Source organism: Antechinus flavipes, chromosome 1, assembly GCF_016432865.1.
Source record: "Antechinus flavipes isolate AdamAnt ecotype Samford, QLD, Australia chromosome 1, AdamAnt_v2, whole genome shotgun sequence".
Taxonomy (NCBI): Eukaryota; Metazoa; Chordata; class Mammalia; order Dasyuromorphia; family Dasyuridae; genus Antechinus; species Antechinus flavipes.
The window spans coordinates 25,906,031-25,929,434 of NC_067398.1; the positions used below are offsets into that span (position 1 = coordinate 25,906,031).

The following is a 23,404-nucleotide window of genomic DNA, read 5'->3' on the forward strand; positions in this document are numbered from 1 at the left end:
GATTGAATTGCATAAGGCAAGTTGAGGTACTTGAAGATCATCAAGGAGTTCTACTGATCCCCTCCTAAGAACAGCCCAGAAATACTATCACCACCATCACCATCACCACCACCACCACTATTACTATTCTACTACCACTACTACTCTACTACTACCCCCACACTCTACTAGTAGTAGTACTAGTATTACTGGTATTGCTATTATTACTATTACTACCACCACTATCACCACTAGTAGTACTAATATTACTACTATTACTACTACTAATACTATTACTACTACCCCCACTATTAGTAGTACTAGTATTACTACTATTACTACCTCCATCCTCATTAGTAGTAGTACTAGCATTATCAGTATTGCTACTATTACTACTACTACTACTATCACCACCATCACCACTAGTATTATTACTATTACTACTACTACAACTACTACTGCTATTACTACTAGCACTACCCCCACTAGTAGTAATACTACTATTATTTGGTAAGCCCAGTATCCATCTAAGTGTCTGGTACAGAGTTGGTGCTTAATTAACCAATTGATAATGCAATTAATTGAATATGTAGAGGAAGGTATCTTTTAAGGATCTGAAGATCATATTAAAAAATGAAAGATAGTAATAAAATATGAAAAGGAAGGGGAGAGAGGGATAAAAGCAAAGCAGCCATCGTCTACAAAAAAAAGAGAGTTAAAAACTTCCCTACAGTAACCTTCAGAGCGTCCCCTGAAAGTCAGCATTCCAAAATGGCAAAGAAAGGAGAGAGTGATTGTTGTCTGCTCTGTAGCTCCGAGGGCGAAGGTTAGGAAGGGTTTAATAATTGTTGAATAAATAATTCTTTGATGCAATTATAATGAAATGAAGTCTTTCTGGAATTCCACCAAAAGCCTGGCAAAGTGCCCAAAGACTCGAAGCAGCCCTTTGGGAATGTAAATAGACCACCCAGTTTAAATGGAATGTGTCAATTATAGAACCAAGAATATTCACAACTTGGGAGAAAATACTTCTCAACTCAGACTCGGTGGGTTCGGGCCTGGCAACGAAGTACGTACTTGGGGCCCAGGCCCTGTGCATTGTGTGACTGCTGGCTGGAGTTTCTGCACCACCATCCGTTCTCGAGGGGCACCCATGGGCCCTTTTCTTCCCACTCTTGGGGAAGAAGGCAGGGAAGACAACCTAAGAAAACACCACCTTCCATCCCAGTGGTGATAGACACATAAATGGCTTCAATCATATGAGCATGGCTGCTCAAATCAGCTATTGGAAGGGATGGGGAGAAGTAAGCCTTATGGCCCTTAAATCCCCAGCTTCCTAAAAAGAAAACAAAGGGAAATTCTTTCAGTCTCATTCTCTAAAGAGGTGAGAACATGTCAGAAAAAAAAAAAAGCAAAATGAGATTCAAACAGAAAAGCACAGTCTGAAATTTCCAACAAAAAGAAGGGAAAGAAAGAAAGGAAAAAAAAAAGGGGGGGGGGGAAAGGAACAAGATAAATTAGAGGTGGGGGTGGGGTGGGGAAAGGAAGTGCAAGCAATAGAAGCTAAAAAGTGGTCTATTAATTAGATCTCTGCATGTACACATGGCAGCAGCACACACTTATCCACACATGCATACATAAGCTCCTGAATATTTTACTGCAGATGCAGAAAGGGATGGTAAACTGAGGTAGAGCCAGGTGTGGGTAGAGCCAGCCTCAGGTAATGTGGAAGAAACAGACACAGAACACATGAAGAACTAAGCCAAAAGTAACAGGGTGTGAAAAGAGAAACAGAATTATTGACAGATTCAATCAGTCAATCAACAAAAGCACCTACTATGTGTCAGGCAAAAATGAAACTGCTTTGGTCTACAAGGAATTTACACTGCAGGTGGGGGATGGAAGCTGGCAAGGATCCCAGAAGGCACAATTCAAAACAACAGACTAAGGGCAGGTAAGTGGTTCCGTGGATAGAACATGAGCCCTGAAGTCAGAAGGATCTGAGTTCAAATCTGATCTCAGACATTTAACAATTCCAAACTGTGTCACACTGGACAAGTCACTTAATCCCAATTGCTTCAGCAAACAAACAAACAGGAAAAAAAAAAAAAACTGACCAACAGCACAGACACATAAGCTATTATTATCAATATTTCTTCATCCTGCTTCCTGCTCAACTTTCCTCTGAAACACATTCTATAGTCTGTCTCTCAGAAAATACCCAGATGTATCCCCCTGTGGAAGCTCTCCTAGACCAGGACGGGCGCCAAAGGGTTGGGATTTCAAAAACTTTCTCCACATGTAAAAGAAATAGAATTGAGGTGCCAACTCTAATTAGGTAGATGAGTTGCTGTCAAACTAAGGATTTCCCACAGACAAGCTGCAATATGAACAATCAGCATTGAGACAAAATGAGAAACGATAACATTTGCCAAATAAATGTCGTGTTTGCCAGAAACATGAGGTGGATGGGCGCCCAAGGCACCAGAGATGCTGAGGTTGTGGATGGAAGCCATGAGCTTCTGCTTCCCTTGGTTAGGAAATAAGGTCACTACCATTAGAATTTGATAGGGGAGATATTCCAGTGGAAGGTCAACCTGTTGGGATGGCTTTGTGGGAAGGACTTCCTGGACACATTCAACCAGCAGTAATGTGCTAAATCTCTACCAGATTCTACCCACTCTTTAAAAATCTCTTTTGCCTTTGCTCAGGTGCCATTTAATGGGGGCACGCCAACGACAAATGGCAAGAAACAGAGTAAAACAATGAAGGAGATATGGAAATTCGATTTAACACAACTCAGGAAGCAACGATTGAGCACCAGGGTAGCTAAGTGGACAAATGGCAGGTCTTGTAATGAGGAAGATCTTGGAGAAGTCTGCCTCTGTCATCTCTATATTTCAGTGTATTCATATACCTTTCAAAAAAACTATGTAAATAAATTGCTGATCAGAATAAGGAAGATATCTCTTTACTGTGAATTTGTTCCATCAATACAGTGCGGCAGACCAAGATGGCTCCAAAGGAGAAAATGAGACTGGTGACTTTGCACAGCCCACCTCACTTAAATCCAGTTCACTTGCATGTCAGGGCATCACCTCCCTGATGTCATGGTCCTCTTTTAGAATAGGAAGGAAGAAGGAAGGAAGGAAGGAAGGAAGGAAGGAAGGAAGGAAGGAAGGAAGGAAGGAAGGAAGGAAGGAAGGAAGGAAGGAAGGAAGAAGGAAGGAAGGAAGGAAGGAAGGAAGGAAAGAAGGAAGGAAGGAAGGAAGGAAGGGAAGGAGGGAATATATAAATCTGAATGTAAGTAACAGAGGTCCTGGATTTGAATTCTGGCTTTCCTGCTTACCTAGTTGTATGACTTTATAAAAGTCATTCAGTCTTCCGAGCTTCAGTGTCCTGATCTCTAAAAAAGAAGAGGTTGGGCTCCATTGTCTCTAAAGTCCATTCCAACTGTAAAAATTCATGACTGCATAATAATAGTCCTTCCAGTTTAAATATTAAGCCAGTTCATCTTTTATCTTCATTCCATGTTGTACTACTATCAAAACTTCACAATGATTCAGTAGCATTAGCCATTATCAAAAGCTCAGCCATTGCATTAATGGACTATGGATGCCCAGAGTATCTGTTCCTCTCTCGGCATTCTGAGGACACATCACATTAAAAGATCAAAAGCACCGTACACACACATTAATATCCCATGTACTGAGCTCTGGCAGCTATTACCGCCACTCTAATACAGTATCGATAATTGGCAATAAATGTCAGCCTATCGTAATTACAACATCATGAGCTGTATTTCAGGAAGAACTCATCATAATAAAAAATATATATGGTTCCTGATCATTGGCCATATCAAAACCCAAGCACGAGGTGCTGAAATGATCGTTTAGCTAACTGAAGTTGGTGAGAATGTTTGAATGATGAAGCCCAGAGGATGGTACATTTAGAGCTGGGATATTAGAAATTGTCTAATCCAACTCTCTTGCTTTACAGACAAGGAAACTGAGGCACAGATAGGGAAAGTAACTTGTTCAAAGTCACATAAAAGATCATAAATTTAAAGCTGGAAAGTTTTAAGGGGTCATGGAATCCAACCTGTCATTTTTATAGGAGAGGAAACTGAGGTCCAGAAACATCCAATGACATGACCAAGGTCATCTAGGTAGTAAGTATCATGACCAGAGTTCAAATTGAGGCCCTTTGATTAAATCCATTCAACATTTTCCACTACATTAGGACTCTCTCTCTATAACATAAGCATTTATACCCATCTACTCTATGCAAAGCTACAACCTGCGTAACAATTCATGCTTTATTAGACTTGGAGTTGAGAAGACATGGGTTCAAAATTTGCCTTTGGTACTTAAAATGGTATCTGGAACATCACAGGTGCTTAATAAATGTTTATTGCATTGAATTAAACCACTGAATACTGGCAAGTCATTTAATCTGGGAGAGAGAGACAGAGACAGAGAGACATACACAAGAGACACAGACAGAGATAGAGATAGACAGAAAGACACAGAATCACACAGTGCCAGAGACACCAAAGCAAAATAAAAAACTCCCTCAAGGTACTTACATTCTATTGGAAGATAGAAGGCAATCCTATCTGTCAATCAGCTTCATTTCTGCTGTATCCCCACAAACTATACCCCTGACCCCAGATATCTGTCTTGCAATGGGATGAAAGTCAAAAAACCACTAGTGAGCAAACACAGATCAATCAACAGAGAGCTATCCTCGGTAATGGAAAAGCAACTCAAAGCATATGGCCCCCCATCTGGGGTATGTAATGTTTCCTATGGGCATGGGGCCATCACGTTACTCTACATGGAGTGGTTGCTGAGAATGTCCTTACTTTCCCAGTGCCAGATCTGGGAGAATGAATGGGGGAAGGGGAGGCACTAAGGTTAGGGATGATAATGGAGGAGAAGGAGAAAAAGGAAGGTGTGTTCTCACACCAGGAGTTCTCCTCTGTGATTCAAAAATCTGTAATAATAATGAAGCATAGGATCAAAGATTTCGAGCTGAAGAAACCCAAGAGTTTACTTAATTCACTGTTGTCATATTATAGATGAAGAAATGATAACCTTCCAGGATGCACTGACTCCAAACCTAGCTCTGTAGTAGCACACAGCTGATGAAAGCTTCTGCTGCTCTAGAGCTCACAAGATTACAGAATCTAGAACTCAAAAGGCATTTGGAGACCCTTTAATCCAAATGCCTCATTTAAGGACAAAGAAGTGATGCCCACGTATCTGAGGCTTTAGAGGAAACAAGCCATATTTGTTCTCAGAAAACCTGATCCCAACACGCCCATACAAATAGGTCCTTCTGAAGAGACGCTTCCATGTCCTTCAAGGAACAAACCCCATCTTCCATTAGATTACTAATTTACAGGAAGGGAGCATCCCTAATTAGCATGTAGAAAGAACCTCAGGCCACAGCCTAGGGTGTTCCAACCAAAACCAGATGGGCGGGTCAGTGGGGACACTCCCTGAGGGTTCTCAGACCACGGCACTCCAAGGGAAGCTCATTTTTCTGTAATTACTCCATGGACAGCGTGTCACGATTCATGGTCATCCCCAGCACTGGGTGACATTTATTGATTGAAATAAAACCATTAACTTTGTTATTGTATCCTCTACCTCTGCAGAGGGGAGAAGAAATGAACACATGTCAAACGAGAACAGCATGAACTATTTCTATTTAGCCATTAGTTCAAATGGGGGGGAGGGGGAGGGGGAAGGAAGGACGAGAAGAGGAGACCTTACTTATCTCAGGGATCATTGTGAATTATGGGTAATGATGTACAGGACACCAGAAGGTAAAAAAATAAAAAAAAAAAAAAGAATCTCCCTAAAAAGAAATATAGTAGATGACATTGCAAAATCAAGATATTGTCTTCCATGAACCACTAATTGTGGGACCCCAGCAAATCACGTAATATCTCTCAGACTCAGTTTCACGATCTCTAAAAATGAGCCCATGCTATGAAAATAACACCTACCTCCCAATGTTTTCATAAGTCTCAAAATAATACGGCTAGGTGCTTTGCAAACATTGAAACACAATATGAATGCTAGCTATCATTTATTATTATTACTTGCTAAATAACTATGAATAAGTTGTATAACTTTCTTAATTCTAAGTTTCCTCAAGTGTGAAATGGAGAAAATGACATCTATACTAGCTACCTCACAGAATTATTATGAGACTCAAACAAACAAGTGAGCTTTGCAGTCATTAGAGAGTTATATTCATGACCGATGTCATCGTTATTATTGTTGATGCTATTATCACTGATCCCTCATCAACCCAGATACAGTGGGATCAGGGCTGGATTCAGCCATCTCAAATGATTTGGAATCTCAGCTCTTCCATTTACTTACTACCTATATAATCTCAGACAAATCTTCCTGTGTCTTGGTTCTTTCATCGGAAATAGGGAAGGGCTGGACTAGGTAACCTCTGAAGTTCCTTCCAAACCCCAGATAAGATCATAATTCTGTGATCCCATGAATACATTTTTAAGGTATCAGCTAATTGATGGGGAGGATTTATTTTATAGAAAAGCAAAGTTATTTTTTATTTAATTAAACTCCCTGGCTGAACTCTTGTTGCTTACTAAGCTAAGGAAGGGTACATGCTAAGGCATGTTTAGATCAGTTGTTAAAATAATATTTTTTTAAATTGTAGAACATTTCCATTGCACCTTAAGAATCCTGAAAAGCATACATGTCCCCCACTGCCTCCCCCAAAAAAGCCCCCAGTTGGTGGCCAGAAGGAATCTTGAACATGTTCTACAAAGGGCTGGGCCACCAACATATTCTCCAAGGGGATGGACTAAGTGAAAGTTTCCTTGTCATTAAGGGACTGTTCCAAGGGGGCGGGGTGGCCAATGGAATGAAATCCAGAGAGTCCTTGTAAAGGCAAGAGAGAATCTCAACCATTCTGACAAACAAGCTCCAAGTTTAAAAACAAGCTAATTAACTATGTATTGGACATATCTGGGCAACATTGCCTACCCTATAAAATAAACCACAGAGTCTTCCCGGTGCCAAAATGCAGAGTAGGGTCCTTGAGCTTCACAAATAATAGCAGCCTCGACGGTGTGTATTTAAGCTGTGAAAGGTCCTTCTGGCATCTGAAATTGCATAACCAGCCTTTATTGCCCATTGTGGCTGCTTACATCATGCCAGATTTATTGCTTCATGAAAACATGCAATATCAATGTTGACTATTGCCATGGAGACATACTCATGAGGTCAAAATAACACACAAAATACACACAACCAGAACCCCTAGACCTAGTCATCATCGTAATCAGAAATGGCTATCCCCATGGCACATAATTCATGTAAAAAAATGACCCAAGAAGGGGCAGTTAGTTGATGTAGTGGATAGAGCATCTGCCCTGAGTCAGGAGGACCCGAGTTCAAATCTAACCTCAGACACTTAACACTTCCATGTTGTGTGACCCTGGGCAAGTCACTTAACCCCAATTGCCTTAGCCAAATAATAATAATAATAATAACCCAAGAATGAGCCGTATGGTACAATGAAGACCCAGGAAGCTTATTACCCATGACCACTTCACCAAGGCATTTAACTATCCTGTGTCTCTGTTTTCTCATCTGTAAAATGGGAGAGCAATTGGGTGGTTCTGAGAATCCTTTCATGATCTTGCTATGACCACCAATGCTTTTCTTTTTAAATTTATTCTAGCCCATACACAGGATCTCAGGAACACAAACACTCCCGACATAATCTAACAATAAAGCCAGGTGTTCTCCCTCCAACCACTGATTCATGAGGCCACACAGATTCCATCCTGGTAGCAGTCAGACATGAAAACGACCATTTCTTTTTAAGAAATGTCTATTCCAAGCCATTTCCCACGCTAGAATCGAGACTCAGAACCCAAAGGAAATATAATACCCATCCAAGAGGTAAGCACAATGTCATTTTCCCCTTCCCTATAATATTAGAAAAAAGCAAAATAATAAATAGAATGATTATCTATACATAGCACTCAAGTTATATTATCTATACATAATAAATAATGTATATTTTCTATAAATAACACATTAGAATTATTATCTACATATAGCAGTCATGCTATATTATCTAGACCTAATAGATACATAATGTATATTATCTATACATAGCACACAAATTACAAATTTTCTTTGTAAAAGAAACTTCCAAAGCATCGAGCTGTCCCATGGTGCCATCAGTTGCCTTGGGAGACAGTGAGCTTCTCATCACTGAAGGTCATCAATACAAGGTTACCACAGAGGAAACCCTCACCCATACAGGAACGAATTGGACTAGATGGCCCCCAAGGCTCCTTCTTCCCCCAAGATTTTGCGATGAGAAGCCGTAGCAAGAAAAAGACCTAGCCACATGGTGCTAATCACAGTTTTATTCAAAGGTACTGCTATGTATGTGCTAATGACAGACACAGCCTCAGCATCAGACAGACATCTCAGCAAGTTCCCCCCAAAGTTGACACTGACAAAGGCCAGATTTCCGTTATCCAAATTCATTCCAGAGAAGAAGCTAAGGCAGACATAACCTTTGTCTTCAAGCAATAAACTTAGTTTCTTTCTCAAATCCTTGCAAAGAATCTTGATATGATTAATGATCTCTCTACCCTGCAGCTTTCTCACTATCAAAGGAATTACTTAATCTGAATTCATTGCAGCTTTAAGTGCCAAGCGTGCAGTTAATAGTTGAAATCAAAATGAAGTCATTTAGATGGTGTATGTCTCATCAAAACTCCCTGCCAAATTTCCTTCCATATTAATGGAAAGGACAGTCTAGTTCTGTTCCTTCAACACCTTCAACTCAAAACACTTTTATCAATTGAAATGCTTCTCCAATAATCAAACTCTAGTTGACACTACAGGGAAAAGAATATTCGACAATAACGACAACAATAGCAATTAACCTCCCCGAACAACTGCTAAATTCTCAGAAAGTCCTTGAACATATAGCTAGATGCCTCTAAAATTTCTAATTATACCACATGGAAAACATTCACTCCCAAGTGAAGGCAAGAACACAGAACTGCAAAGCTGGCACCCTCAGTGAGCCCAGATGAATACTATCAGACAAAAAAGTGAGGAAATTTTTGTACAGTGGGCCTGGGACAGATTTGAAGGTATAATTCTCTTCTGAACAGATTATAGATTTGGAGTTAAAAGGCTTTGGAATCCAGTTAGTCCAAATGTTTTGTTAAATATATGATGAAGCTAGGACCTAAAGAGCCCAAAGTCTGTTACAGCTGGTAATATTTGAACCCAGCACTTTCTAAAAGCCATGCAACAAGTCTCTTCGCCTGTCTAGACTTCAGTTCCCCCATTCATCAAATAAGGGCATTGGACTAGAGGATCCCCAAGGATTTCTTTCATCAAATAAAAGGGATGAACCAAAAAACCCCTAAGGTCCCTACTCATTAAAAGCATGCTGGCAAATGTATGGCAAATATATGGCCAAAAATGTACATTACACAGTTTTAAGTTTAATCTGCATAATCAACATTTTCTCTATCACAATCAACAAAACAATTGAAACCCTGATTGACCTTTGATTGAAACCCTGAAGTATAAATGCTCATAGTGAAAATTTCACAAATGGCTCTCACAAATGGGTTCAAGCTGGCTACAACATGTCCTGCTTCTAGCTCTACACTGATCACTCTATGAAGACTTGGATTTCCAGAACCTAATCCCATTCCTTCCTTATCTACCCACCCCTCACTGATCCCAAAACATCACCACCAAAGCTTTGCTTCATCCGTTTTCCTCTGTGCACCTAATGTCCTAACATTAAGTATATCACCCAGAACTTGTTTGCTAAACACCAAGTTAGAATTATTATCTATATGTAGCAATCATGTTATATTATCTATATGTAATATATAATGTATATTATCTAAGTATAGCACACATTCCAATTATTTTCTACATACTAGTCATATTACATTATCTATACATAATAGATACACAATGTATATTATCTACACATAGCACTCATGTTACATTACATAATGTATATTACCTATATATAGCACTCATGTTACATTATCTATACATTATAGATACAGAATGTATATTTTCTATATATAGCACCCATTAGAATTATTATTTATACATAGCATTCATGTTATATTATCTATACATAATAGATACATAATGTATATTATCCATACATAGCACTCATGTTACATTACATAGTATATTATCTATATATAGTGTTCATGTTATATTATCTATACACAATAGACACATAATATATATTATCTATACATAGCACTCATGTTACATTACATAATGTATATTATCTATGTATAGCACATATTAGAATGATTATCTATACATAGCAGTCATGTTATATTATCTATACATAATAGATACATAATGTATATTATCTAGACATAGCAGTCATGTTACATTACATAATATATATTATCTATACATAGCAGTCATGTTACATTATCTATATATAATAGATACATAATGTATCTAAACATAGCACACATTTCACCTGGGGAAAAAAAGATAAGGATGAGGGAAGATATAAAGGAGTTTTCATCACTGCCCATTTTTTCCCAACCCAGAATGCCCCTAATATCCTTTAAAGATCATCAGTAATTCTAGCATGATGGCACACACCAAGAGTACAGTCACTGTCTTTTTAAAAGTCACATGACATACAGCAAAGGAAAATGCATTCTCATTAAGGTGAAGGGAAGACTAATTATCCAACTCCCAATATGTAATAGAAGGCATATCCAAACAGGCAAAGAATGCATGGTGTTTAAAGAAAAGCTTTATCCCATGAATCACAGTAGAATGGAGCTGATGGACCAGTTCAATCATCCTTTCTATAGTATTCTTGTACAAAGGTGAACCGTTCCTTTACTCTTCAATTAGAGCCTTTCCTCCCATGAAATCCAACAATAATTAAAAAAAAAAAGAAACAAGGGATAACAATTTTTAAAAATAACTTTTCCTTGGTCTATCCACGTAATATTCCACTGAGAGTAAAATATTTAGTGGTTTATTTTAAATACTTTATAATCAAATTTATTTTACAACTGCTTATTTAATTCTATTTCAATGAAATTTCTTTCCCTCAAAATCACAATTTTCCCTCAGTCTCCCACAGTTCTTTATCCATTTATTTCTCCTCTGAATAGATGGGGTGTCCGTTCCCATTTGATGCTGTGTTCACCATTCTGTGGGTTAGCCTCTTCTACCACACAGGGGATGTGCCCTTTACTGGGGAACCAGCTCACTAACCCAGACTGTAGAGAATAAATGTTGCAGAGCATTCTTTTTACATCCTTTGAACAAGAAAAAAGCTCATCTCCATATAAGTCTTTACACATCGTCCCTAAAGTACCCAAGACTCACCCAATAAGCTTGGGAGGAGAGGAGAAGAAAATGGAGACTATTTTATCTTGTACTTCCAAATAGATCTTCAATTCCCATTAAAATTTTATTGCCATCTGTAATCACGGTGAGGAAAAGGTAGATTTGCAGACATCATTAAATACACACATCCATCTATGCATACACATATACAAATAAAAGTATATAAGCTCTTAGCTGTATAGAACTTGGAGCTCATAAAGTACTTCATCAAATTACCCTGGGAGGGTAGCAATAACCCTTTCTCTATAGACGAGGCTCAGAAAGGTTGTATGACTTGTCTCTTATAGCAAAGCTATCAATTATCAAAGGTGTGTACACAGGCATGTACACAGTGTTCTCCTTCTAGCCCAACTCATGTTTACAAGCCATTCATCCAACTTACTGTATGATTAGCTTCAAAAATATGCCTTATTATAATGCAGAGAGTTTTTAAAACTATATTGTCTCCTCACAAAATTACAACCATTAAATTCCAATTCAACGACATTATTAAGCAACTATCAATAGTAAGTCACTCTGACAAGGGCTAAGAATACAAAGACAAAAAAAACAAATAATCGTACCCTCGAAGAGCTTTCATCTATTGAGAGATGTGCATTTGGGTAACTAAATATAAAGCATTTAAGAAAAAACCTAATACTAAGTAATTTCTAAAAGAAAAAAAGCCTTAAATGGGAAAGAAAAGAATCATGGAGAATGACTACATGTAAGAGACAGGAAGATAGAGTCCAATCCACATTTGTGAGGAGTTGGGGAAAGGGAGAGAAGACAACCTGTACAGAAATCAAGATTAACATAATCATAAATTTTAAGTGAATGATGATAAAGGAAAAAATGAATTAACACTTTCTAATTTGGCCAATCAAAAGCAAAAAAAAAAAAAAAATCTCCAAGAAAAGTAAAAGCAAGGGGCAGAGAGCTGTAACTATTATTCTGATGTATTTTCCTCCCGAACCTTTCCCAATACAGTGCAACCATCCATTGTGATTATTCATCTGCTGAAATGAGGTTAGACATGAAGTGAAAACAGATCACAGGAAGTCAAAGGAGGTAGGTAAACTTTCAGAGAAAACACAAGATCCTTTCATAAATCAGGAGAGATGTGGAAACATTACACACGTGAATACCAGTACAAGCTAGTACAACTCAGGCCGTGGTCACACTAACAGAGGAGAGTGAGGAGGTACAAAACTGCAAGGGGAAACTATAGTAATTCCTTTAGGTAGTAAAACTCATTTATAGCAAAGATCTGGGCCTCCCTGGTAATTAGCTATACACTGCCAAAGAACCCCCAAGACTCTCAATATGGCATCTAACACACTCCCTCCACCTGCATTTTGAATTTGAATTGCAGAATTGGATCAGGGTTAGAATTGGATTAGGGAAAGCAAATTAAAACCAACCTTCCACAATGCATTAACTTTCCAAATCACATGATGTATTATTTTTGAATATATTATTCCAAAGTAAAAGATTTAAAATATGCTTGGACCCTGATTCTGCTTCTAAAGGAGTAGGAGTTCCTATGAATAAATATGTATTTATAGTTAGTCACACTTGAACAATTAAGAGAGTAATGAAATAGATAAAATTCCAAAGAAACCAAAAGGTGCTAATGTTAACACCATATTTGTTTTGGATTTTTTTTCTTTGCTTCCTTCTCTCTCTCTCTCTCTCTCTCTCTCTCTCTCTCTCTCTCTCTCTCTCTCTCTCTCTCTCTCTCTCTCTCTCTCAACTACAATCCCAAGAAATAATTCCTCTAGGCACAGTGGATAGAGATTTGGCTCCTCAAACACACAAGGGCTATGAGAACAAAATCCTGATCAAATCTCTGTACTATAGACTGAGTATAAACAAAGTGCCGATCTTCTTCCAATGAACTTGTGAGTCTGGACTATATCCCTATTCATATCATGTCTTCCTATAATACAGAACATGTCCCAAATGTGTGTAGATGGCACAGTGGAAGACTATGGGTCTTGGAACCAGTGAGATCAAATCCCACCCAACGACTAACTGGGTTAGTTCCTTCCTGGGTACTTCTCTTGGTCTCAGTTTCTTCATCTGTAAAGTAGAAGAATAATAAATAGCATCTGCTTCCCAGGATTGTTGTGAGGATTGAATGAGAGGGCGCTTTGTCTAAAGGGCTTCATCACCTTTCAAGTTTTATAAATGGTAGTTAATGGCGTATTATGTATGTTATGCAAAGCATACCTAGTCCTTGTTCTCTAAGAGATGTGATAAGTTATATAGAAACTACTTAATTTCTCAGATTTGTTGTCTTGGGTTGAGAGAAAGAAAGGGAGACATAGAAACAGAGACAGACAGAAAGAAAGAGACTCAAAGAGGTAAAAAAAGAGAGACAGAGACACATGCATACACATAATTCATTATAAAATTTTTTCCCATTTCAGCCAATATTCCTGTCAATTTCTGCAAACTTCATTTCAAGGAAGCATCCCGGGAGGCTGGGGGAAAATATCCATGGTGGTCCATGGGACTCATCTCTCCCCAGTCTCAGATTCTACCATGGCCCCTACTCTGCATAGGGCAGACCTGGAGAGAAAAGACATTGATAAATACCACTAACTTCCCTCCACCTCTCACAGGAAGTCAGGCAAAACCCCTCTCCCAAAACAACCTCACACCCATTCCCTTCCCAATCACAATTCACAGGTCAAAGAAGAAGACCCTCTACTTCTAACCTGTGGTTCTGGGCTCCTTCAGTTCTCTTCCAGCTCCAATGTGTTTTTTGATCAAATTCATCTGAGAAAGTGATCATGGCACCCCAATCAACCTTCTATTCCAGCTGTCAGATAAAGTGCTTTGCAAACTTTATAACACTACATAGATAATGATAGTAGTTGTAATCTGACAGATGTGTGGATACCATGCTAATCTACGTCATAAAACAAAGTGATAAATCCCTGCTCTCAGGAAGACTGGCTTCTTCCAGGTCATTATGAAACGTCTACATTTATTGTGAAATGTCTTATCTTATGTGGATAATTCAGGTGATCCTCATTTCCAAAAGGACAAAACCACTCCTTCTACTGAAATGATGATGTCACCTAAAAGTATTCTTCCTACCTGCAGGGAAAGTCTGAGGATTAGCATGGTGTCCCCACATCTGCCAGATCATACCAACGTTCTAATCAACAGCATCTGTCCTCTGTAGAGTAAATGTTTTTCCAGGTGCACATAATAGTTTCGTGCCCCCACTGGCAACAGAGATGTAAATAATAATAACAATAACAACTTCTGCCATTATCTATATAGTGTTATGAAGTTTGCAAAGTACTTTATACGCTATATCTACCTGACATGGAGATAGCACGATGCCATGGATAGAACATTGGCTCTGAAATTAAAGGGTGTGGATGGAACCTTTGGTGCTAATTACCCAATTACTTAACTACCAACAGGCATCTTTAAAAAAAAAAAAAAAAAAAAAAACCTTTGGATTTTAAGAGCATAGTTGTAGATCTGCAAGAGGCCATCCAGCCCTATTTTATAAAGAATGAATCAGGATTCCACATTGCTAAATGATTTGCCCCAGATCTGATAAGGAATGAAGAATAGAATTTGAACACAGATTTTTGAACTCCAAATCCCAGTCTACTGGACCACACTGCCTCTCTCTGTTATATCCATGATCTTATTACACATATATCTCCTTCTGCTCCAACATTATACAGCCTAAGAAAACATGTAAAGAAAAATTTCAGGCTATTTTTCCTCTCAAGAGACAGCCTATCTTCCTGTTTTCTAGAGATTTGAGAATGTGGCTAAGGCAGTTCTGTATACTAATTAATTACTCTGAGACATTTTATAAGTACAAACTATGAAATATGGTTAAATCGGGACCACAGAAGCCCAGATTTAGAGTTAGGAAGAATCCCAAAGGTCGTATCTCTCTACCCTAATGCTTTAAAAATTCGGAAACTGAGACCCAATTATATTAACCTGCCCAAAATCGTACATGTATTAATTGACAGGAGCACAATTAGAATGCAGATCCTTGACTCCGAAGTCAAAGCTAGACTTAAAAAAAATACCCAGGATCCCTAGCTTTGCTTCTGTTATTATGCCATAAGATGGGAAACATATGGTTGGAGTTTTACTGCTATTGGAACCCAAGAAGAAGTTTTTGGCAGAAAGAGAAAGCCTCACTCTCCTGTCTAAGTTTTGCCTTCTCAGGTTGCCAGGCAGGTGCAGAAGGCCATTTGCTCCAGGGCACTCGACATGTCCTGAACAGTCTTTCCTACTGATTTGGCGGGGAGTTCACTGCCTGCCACCGGGCTACAAGGGAAGAACACCACACAAGAGAGACAATAAAAACAAAATGCCCAAGATGGCTCCCTAACAATGAGATCGACAAGCAGGCTGAGCCGAAACAGGTAGATCCACGCTAACCGAACAAAGGGGGGAACAGGTAAGCCAAAGGCAGCATCCCCAATTCTTCCATCACCCCATCCCCGTCCCCTTCCCTGAGGGAGGGACCCAAAAAGCTTTGCATTTGAGCAATTTAAACATGCAGATTCTGTGCTCTCTTACCTGTGTTTGGGTCTCCCTCCCCCTCATTCCAAATTGGGATCCTCAGCCGGAGCAAGCTTTCCAAGTATGAGACTGGGGCGTGACCACAGAAGTTTCTCTCTCCGTCTCATACCTGAAGACAAGACACTGAGCATGCTCCAGACATAGTTATGAGACTGAGAGGTGATTATCCACACCCGTACTCTCCTTTTGTGAATGAAACTGTGGGCCAGATGAACATGTTAGGCTGAGTACCTTACCATTAACCTCAAAGGAAAAGCAAAAGCAGGCAGAAATGGAGCGCCTAAGCAACTGAATCAAGCTAACAATTAAGTGAACCCAAGGAGAATCCCAGTTCCAATCCTTCCTTGGACAAGAATTTCTTAAGTAACATCACTAAAATAACTTGCATGTCTACAGAGCATTAAGCTTTGCAAAGCACTTTATACATTTCATGCTCACAATAACTCGAGGAGGTAGGTGCTATTATTATTCATGTTTTCTAGATGAGGAAACTGAGGCAGATAGCTGGTCAATTGACTCACAGGGTCACATAGCTAAGGATCTCAAGGAGAATTCAAATTCAGGTCTTCATGATTCCAAGCCCAGCCCTCTAACCCTTTTAGAGCTGTTTCTAACAACCCTATCCGACAACCCCAACAGGTAGGCTTTGGGCTTTTGTTTCATTAAAGGTTTTCAGTAAAGAGAGACTTTATAGAACAGGCTAGACAGCTTTAACTTGTTGGGAATTTTTTTCCTATTGCCTATTTGCCACTTCTAATTGTGACCTTAATTGTTGTTATGTAAAGGCCATTAATGTTCCTTAAGTGAAAATGGAAGTAAAGGCCTGGAAATAAGAGTCCCTCAATTACCAAATAACTAAATAAATTGCAGCATATAAATGTAATATGATGTTACTGCATTGTAAAAATAATAATAATAATAACAATAATGCACATAGAAAATTCAGAAGCATGGAAAGATTTACTGATGCAGAGTAAAGTAAGCTGAATCAGGGAAGCAAAATACAAAATGACTACAATAATGAAAAGAGAAAAAAAAAAAAACAACAAAAATAATTATAACTCACTCCTGTCTCTATTAATGGTTAAAATCACTATATGAAATGAAAAATTAAGTCTCTTTCTTTGGAACCACATAAAACCACGGTCAAAAGATCGAATGCCCGATGGACCTTTGCCCAGATTTTAAAGAGGAAACAACTATACAGCTGTCATAAAGTTTATCTCCAAATTACAAGGGAATCTGAGATCTGTTTCATTTGCTGATATTTATACTAATAGTAAGAGGGAATGAGATTGCTCGTTTAATAGCAGATACAATAATAACTGAAGTAGAATGATCCCACCCTGCCCCAGTCCTTTTACTGGTCCCCTCTCACCACTATGAACCTGTAAAATATCAGAGACATTGGTACTGAAAAGAACATTATGGAAAATCTTGTTAAACACTTATTTTATAAATGAGTAAACTGAGGCCAGGGAGCTGAGATCAGTCAGTCAACAATCAAAAAGCATTTATTAAGTGTTCATTAAATGTCAGCCACTTTTTTAGGCAGCAGGGACAGAAATAAAAGAGGGAAGAAAAGACAGCCTCGGCTTTCAAAAAGTTTGCTTTCCAGTCAGGGAGATAGCATTATAAATAATGAGATATATATCCATGATATAGATAAAAGAAATTGGAATTTATTTTCTGATGATAGGCCCCTGCCTGAGATTGGAGGTAGCAGAAAGTGACCTACAGACTGGATTTCCCTGACTGCTAGTCGAATTTTTTTTAACTACCACACCAAATCCCACCAACCTGGCTTCCCAGCTAAGGGGGAGAAAGAGGCAAAGAAAGTTCCACGCTGTCATCTCCCTGCCCTCTCAACCAAGCTGACTTCCATGCTTCATCTCCATTCAGTTCCTTTTGAGTAACACTGATTCATCACCTACAATACAGTCAGGTCTTTACTGGGTACTTGGGTAAGAAGGAGAGAATTTAAGATGAGCTCCCCACAGTTGGCAGCAAATGAGCAAGTTGGAGATTTCAGAGAAGCCCCACAACTTATTAAAAATGAATGTTTTAGGCAATAACTCCTAAAGCGGGAGATTTCTATGGGTTGTAAATGGTAAAGGAAGGTGTACTAGACTAGACAGGCTGAGACACGAAGAATGGTGAGGGTGTGGACAAGCAGAAAAGAAGGGAGTTATTATCGATGGAAAAGGAGCATTTGCCAAAGTGTAGAGGTCAGTCTAAGCTTGGTATGTTCATGAGCCAGTGAAGAATAAGCTTCTACTGTGGGGTGGGGGGGGGGGGGAGGGGAGAGAGGGGAGGAGGGACACAGAACTTTACTAATGCCCTCCCCTCATCCTAGGAGTATCCTATAATGGTCTATATGGACCCCACCACCCCAGGCTCGGGTCTCTCTGGCTTCCATCACAAAAACATAGGTTAATACCTTCATAAAGCTCTAAAGTAAAATGTCAAAGGACATAAAAGTTTAAATCTGACCTATACCTATGCCCATGGCCCTCTCTAAATTATCCCAACAGGAATGAAATTAGCTTGTTAAGATAGCCACACACCTGCAGAGAAAAATGGAGTCTCTCTACATTCCCAGGTTAATTCAAGAAGCTTCAGAAGAAAGAGAATAAGTTTTTTTTTTTTGGGGGGGGGGATTGTTGTGATTTTTGGCAGGGGGAGTTGGAGGAGAGGGATGCATCTTTCTTGTTTTTAAAAACAGGCAAACAAACCAGCAGGTATTGTACCTACTTTGTGAGCTAGAAGGATCATACAATCATAGCTGTTAAACAGGAAGGCAAACTTTGAGATCATTTAGTCCAACCCAGGTATTTTTCAGGTAAGAAAACTGGGTTGACTTGTCCAAGATCATACAAGTATTTGGCTAATGACGGAATCACAAGATCATTGATAGAGAATTGGAAAGGCTTTCTAGTCCATCTCATCCATTTTATTGATGAAGAAACTAAGAAACTGGCAGGTTAAATGACTTGCCTAGAGTAACACAGTTACCCTGGGTGAGATGAAACGAACTCAGATTTTCCTGACTTAGCACAATGACTAGAGCATAATAGGTGCTGAATAAATGTTCTGACATCCAAGTCAATACCCTAACCATTACAACTGCTGTTTCATGGTGGTCAAGTCTATATGGCTCAGACCCATTCCCTTCTTTCTCCCATTCCAACTTCCATTCCAACATTCCTGGAATGTCACCCCAACTCCACCCCACCACACACACGGTGACTTTGTTTCTCCATACTTCTCTGGGTTGCTTTTCATGTAATATCCTTGAACAAAGCTCTTTATTCTTTATATTCCTAGCATCTAGCACAATGTATGGCACACAAAAAGGGCTCATTAAACACTTACTGAAGTAGCAGGGTCAAGTGTAAAACCCAGTTGCTTTGACTATAAAGCCAGAGTTGCCTTTCTATGTTCCTCTTGACCTCATTTTTATTTATTATTATTAATATAATTATGATTATATATAAAGATGTAATTAATATTACTATTAACAATTGAGACAATTGTTAATATCTAGCAATTCTCACAAAGGAGACCAAGAGTGTGGAATCAGATTTAGTGTCAGCTTTGAGTCCTGCTACTGGGCTCTCCTGGATTTCACAAATCTAAAGGTCAGAAATGGAGAAATGTTGGTGGTCATCTAATTCAACTCCTACCCAAGAAAGCCCTTCTATAATTTCCTATGCTTGGATATCTTCAACACTGGGCAGCTCACTACTTCTTGAAGCAGCTCTCCATTTCCTCCCTCCATTTTCTCCACCAAATTCTCATGTCAGAAGGGACCACCTCTGCCCTTTCAGATTTTAAAATAATTAATTAATTAAAATAATTTTAAATAATTTTTAAATTTTTTTTAAAAATTTAAAATAATAATAATAATACTATTGATCATTAGGCAGTACTAATGCCTAATCTCATTAGGAACAACTCAAGGGGAAAAATCTTAGAATAATCCATCAACAAATACCTATAGTTTATAAGATACTAAATACTGTGCTAGTATACAAGCACTAGGCTTAGAAAGAAAGGCAAGAATCTGGGGGAGGGGGTGGAGGGAGGGAGGGGAAAAGTCGGAACAGAAGTGAATGCAAGGGATAATGTAAAAAATTACCCAGGCATGGGTTCTATCAATAAAAAGTTATAATTATGAAAAAAAAAAGAAAGAAAGAAAGGCAAGAACAGTCTTTTCTGTCAAGGCTCTAATAGAGAAAATAAAATGTAAAAAACTAAGTATAAGCAAGATGCTAATAGTATACAGTAGAGATAGCCAACAAGAATCTCACCAGCAGGGGTCCATCTAGCAGGCTTGTTGTCTCTTGACACTCCAAGGATATCAATAGGCACAAATTACAATTTCAAGGAGTCTTATCTTTTACTCTCTATACTGACAGGGGAACATTTCTTTGAGGATCTCCTATAGACTGAATTTTCACCTTTTCGTTGCTTTTTAAGTGAAACTTAGAAAAATCTTATCCTACATTTAAAAAAAAAATTAGAATTGCATTTAATTAATTTTCTAGTTATTGGAATTACTGGAATTAATTACTAGAATTTAAAAAATGCATCCTTTCTATTAAGTCATAAGAGGTATCAAAATTAAGAGAGAAAATTACAGGAGACAATATAACTACTAGGAGAACAGAAGGAAGTAGGAGAGGGAGTAAATACAGGGAAGAATAAAGTTAGGTACAACTGTGAACATGTGTTGGAAGATATTAAGGAAGAGATTCTAGTGAAAAGTTTGAACAAAAACAAGTGAGTAGGTAAAGAAATAAAAAAAGCTTTTTTATTGTTGTTGTTGTTATTGTTGCTGAGGCAATTGGGGTTAAGTGGCTTGCCCAGGGTCACACAGCCAGGAAGTATTACATGTCTGAGGTCAAATTTGAACTCAGGTCCTCCTTCAGGGCTGGTGCTCTATCCACTACACCATCTAGCTGCCCCAGATGACCATTCTAAACCCCATATGCATTTGAGTCCTCCTTCCCACTGGAGTAGTCTCCTTCAACCTCTCCTTTAGCTTCTTGTTCATCATCTTTGATCAACTCCAGCTGTTATTTGCTTTGTTCTTTCTCATTTTCTCCCCCAGGCTCTCCAATAAAGAATACACATTCTGTCTTATCTGGATCAACTCCATTTTAATTGTCTAAAGATCATCACCTTTCAATTTGCCAGAATTGGATGAAGAGCCCCACTTGGAATTGAAGTCCCTTTTGCCTCTGTGGGAAGTGGGTCCTGACATAAGGTGGCATTTTGAGGGCACCACTGCATGAGCAATGGGAGGACGAGGTGATACACAGACTGGGTAGTTTTGTACACCCTGTCATAATAATCTCATTGAAAATCATTATCTAGTTCAAAGGAAGAGCTCAGCTTCAGAATGCTTTACACCTACTCTTTCTCAATTTTCTTTTGCCTCTGAGACCAGATTAATATCTAGTACCTGGCCAGCAATCATTCTGCCATCCTCCCTTGCCACAACAGCACAAACAATATCAGTCTTCCTAACAACCAAAGTGTTGAGATTCCCAATGAAGACATGGGAGTTCAAGAAATGGGGGGTCAGTTTTGTGGGTGACATTTCTGGCCACGAGGTATGATAAGCCTGCATTTCTTTAAAGCAACTCTAAAAAGTTGTGTGTAGCAGGGGAAAATCTGGCCAGAAATTTCTCTCCAAGCAAAAATGCTTATAAAATACCGAGATCTGTCTCTGACAGGTTTTGTCCATTGAGAAAGAAACAAAAATAAAATAATAACCAAGTCTGCAGGTCAACCTCATTTCAACATGATAAGAAGGATCTTTTTCCCTCTTTCCCCTAATGAGAAGAAAGTGCTACTTTCCCGTGTATGGACTTTTCACAGATAATCAATTTTTACACGTGTGTGTGTGTGTGTGTGTGTGTGTGTGTGTGTGTGTGTATCAGGCTTACTGTAAAATATATATCATCTCTATATGAAACCCAATGGTGTAGGAGAGAGGGAAACACTAATTAACCAGTTTATCCAGTCAAAACAACTGACTTACCCTATACAGAAAGTCAAGAACTACAGGGTAGGTCTGACAAAGGGACTGGTCAATTGCAGCAATAAAGAGCTTGACATGATTGTGACCAGGGAAGACTTTGGGCAGGGGGAGAGGGAGTCCAGCACCAAAATCACTTATGAAATTCTTGACTCAGTCTACATTACTTGAAAATAAGAAATTCTGAAATAAAGGAGAGAAATTCAAAACAAAGCCATATATTCATTTATAATTTTATATTTATATTATAATTTATTACAAACAATTTTTTTATATTTTATAATATTATGCTCTTAGGAAATGCTAGGCTGATTTTTTTTTTAATTTCTCAAGTTCGTCTCCAGAACATTTGAGCCCATTGGACAATGAGTTCCACGGAGGATCTGGTTTGACTTCTTTGATTTTGCTCCTTCAAAACAGCTTTCACCTTGCGTTGTAACAATTTCCTGGGTTTTGTTTATTTTTTTTTTCAGCTTGCTCCAGAGCTCTCAAACCACAGAAAGATTTTTCTAAGCACTTTTTGCCTAACATTTCCTGGCCCAGAACCCACAGCAACCCTGCATTCCTCTTCTTCTTCCACTTCAGGCATAGACTATTTTTTTAGCCTCGAATCCTTTGGTCTAAATAAATCTATAGTCATTTCTTTTTTTCTTAGTATTTTTTTAGTCCACATCTGGGAATTTATCAGTGTCGGGGAACTTCTAATACAGGAAATTCTCTTCACCAATACAGGTGAACAACCACCTCACAACTTAAAGAGGATTACCTGGGATATCCAGAGGAGACATGACCTGTCCACAGTCACAAGCAGCAGTTCTGCCAAATTCAAGATTTGAACTCAGATCTTCCTGACCTTCATATCCACTAGGTGATGCTAGACCCCTTTAGAAAAGTCTATCAGCATAATCTCTGATTGCTTGCTGTCTTGGGGAGAGGCCAGGGAAGGGAGGAAAAGGAAGAAAAAGTCAGAGCTCAACATTGCTACAAAAATGAATGTTGAAGATTGTCTTTACATGTGGAGAAAATAAAATACTTTTAAATGGGGGGGTGGGAGGGAAGTATCAAAGCTCCTATAACAACTCATGCTGATAGAAGGCTTAAAAAGTCATAAACCATTTTCCTCACAACTCTATTAAGAAATGAGATAATTATTATTAACATTATTTTGTTGATGATCTGCCTGAGGCTTCGGGAGGTGTAAATGATGTCTGCATAGTAGCATAGCAACTAAGCATTGAAACTTGAATCCTAAATCTCCAAGTTCAGCATCCTTCTAGATACTATATACTGCTTCCTCTCCCCCAATCTATTTCCCATAAGTGTAGTAGTAGTAGTAGTAATAGTAGTAGTAGTAGTAGTA

At 38.6% G+C, this 23,404-nt stretch overlaps 1 protein-coding gene and 1 pseudogene across 14 annotated transcripts in view; both read right to left on the bottom strand.

Annotated features, from left to right (window-relative positions):
- Window positions 1-23,404, bottom strand: part of MAGI1 (membrane associated guanylate kinase, WW and PDZ domain containing 1) — a 702,436-nt gene that overhangs the window by 538,483 nt on the left and 140,549 nt on the right. The window lies entirely within an intron of this gene.
- LOC127545928 (heterogeneous nuclear ribonucleoproteins C1/C2-like) lies at window positions 20,978-22,832 on the bottom strand (annotated as a pseudogene).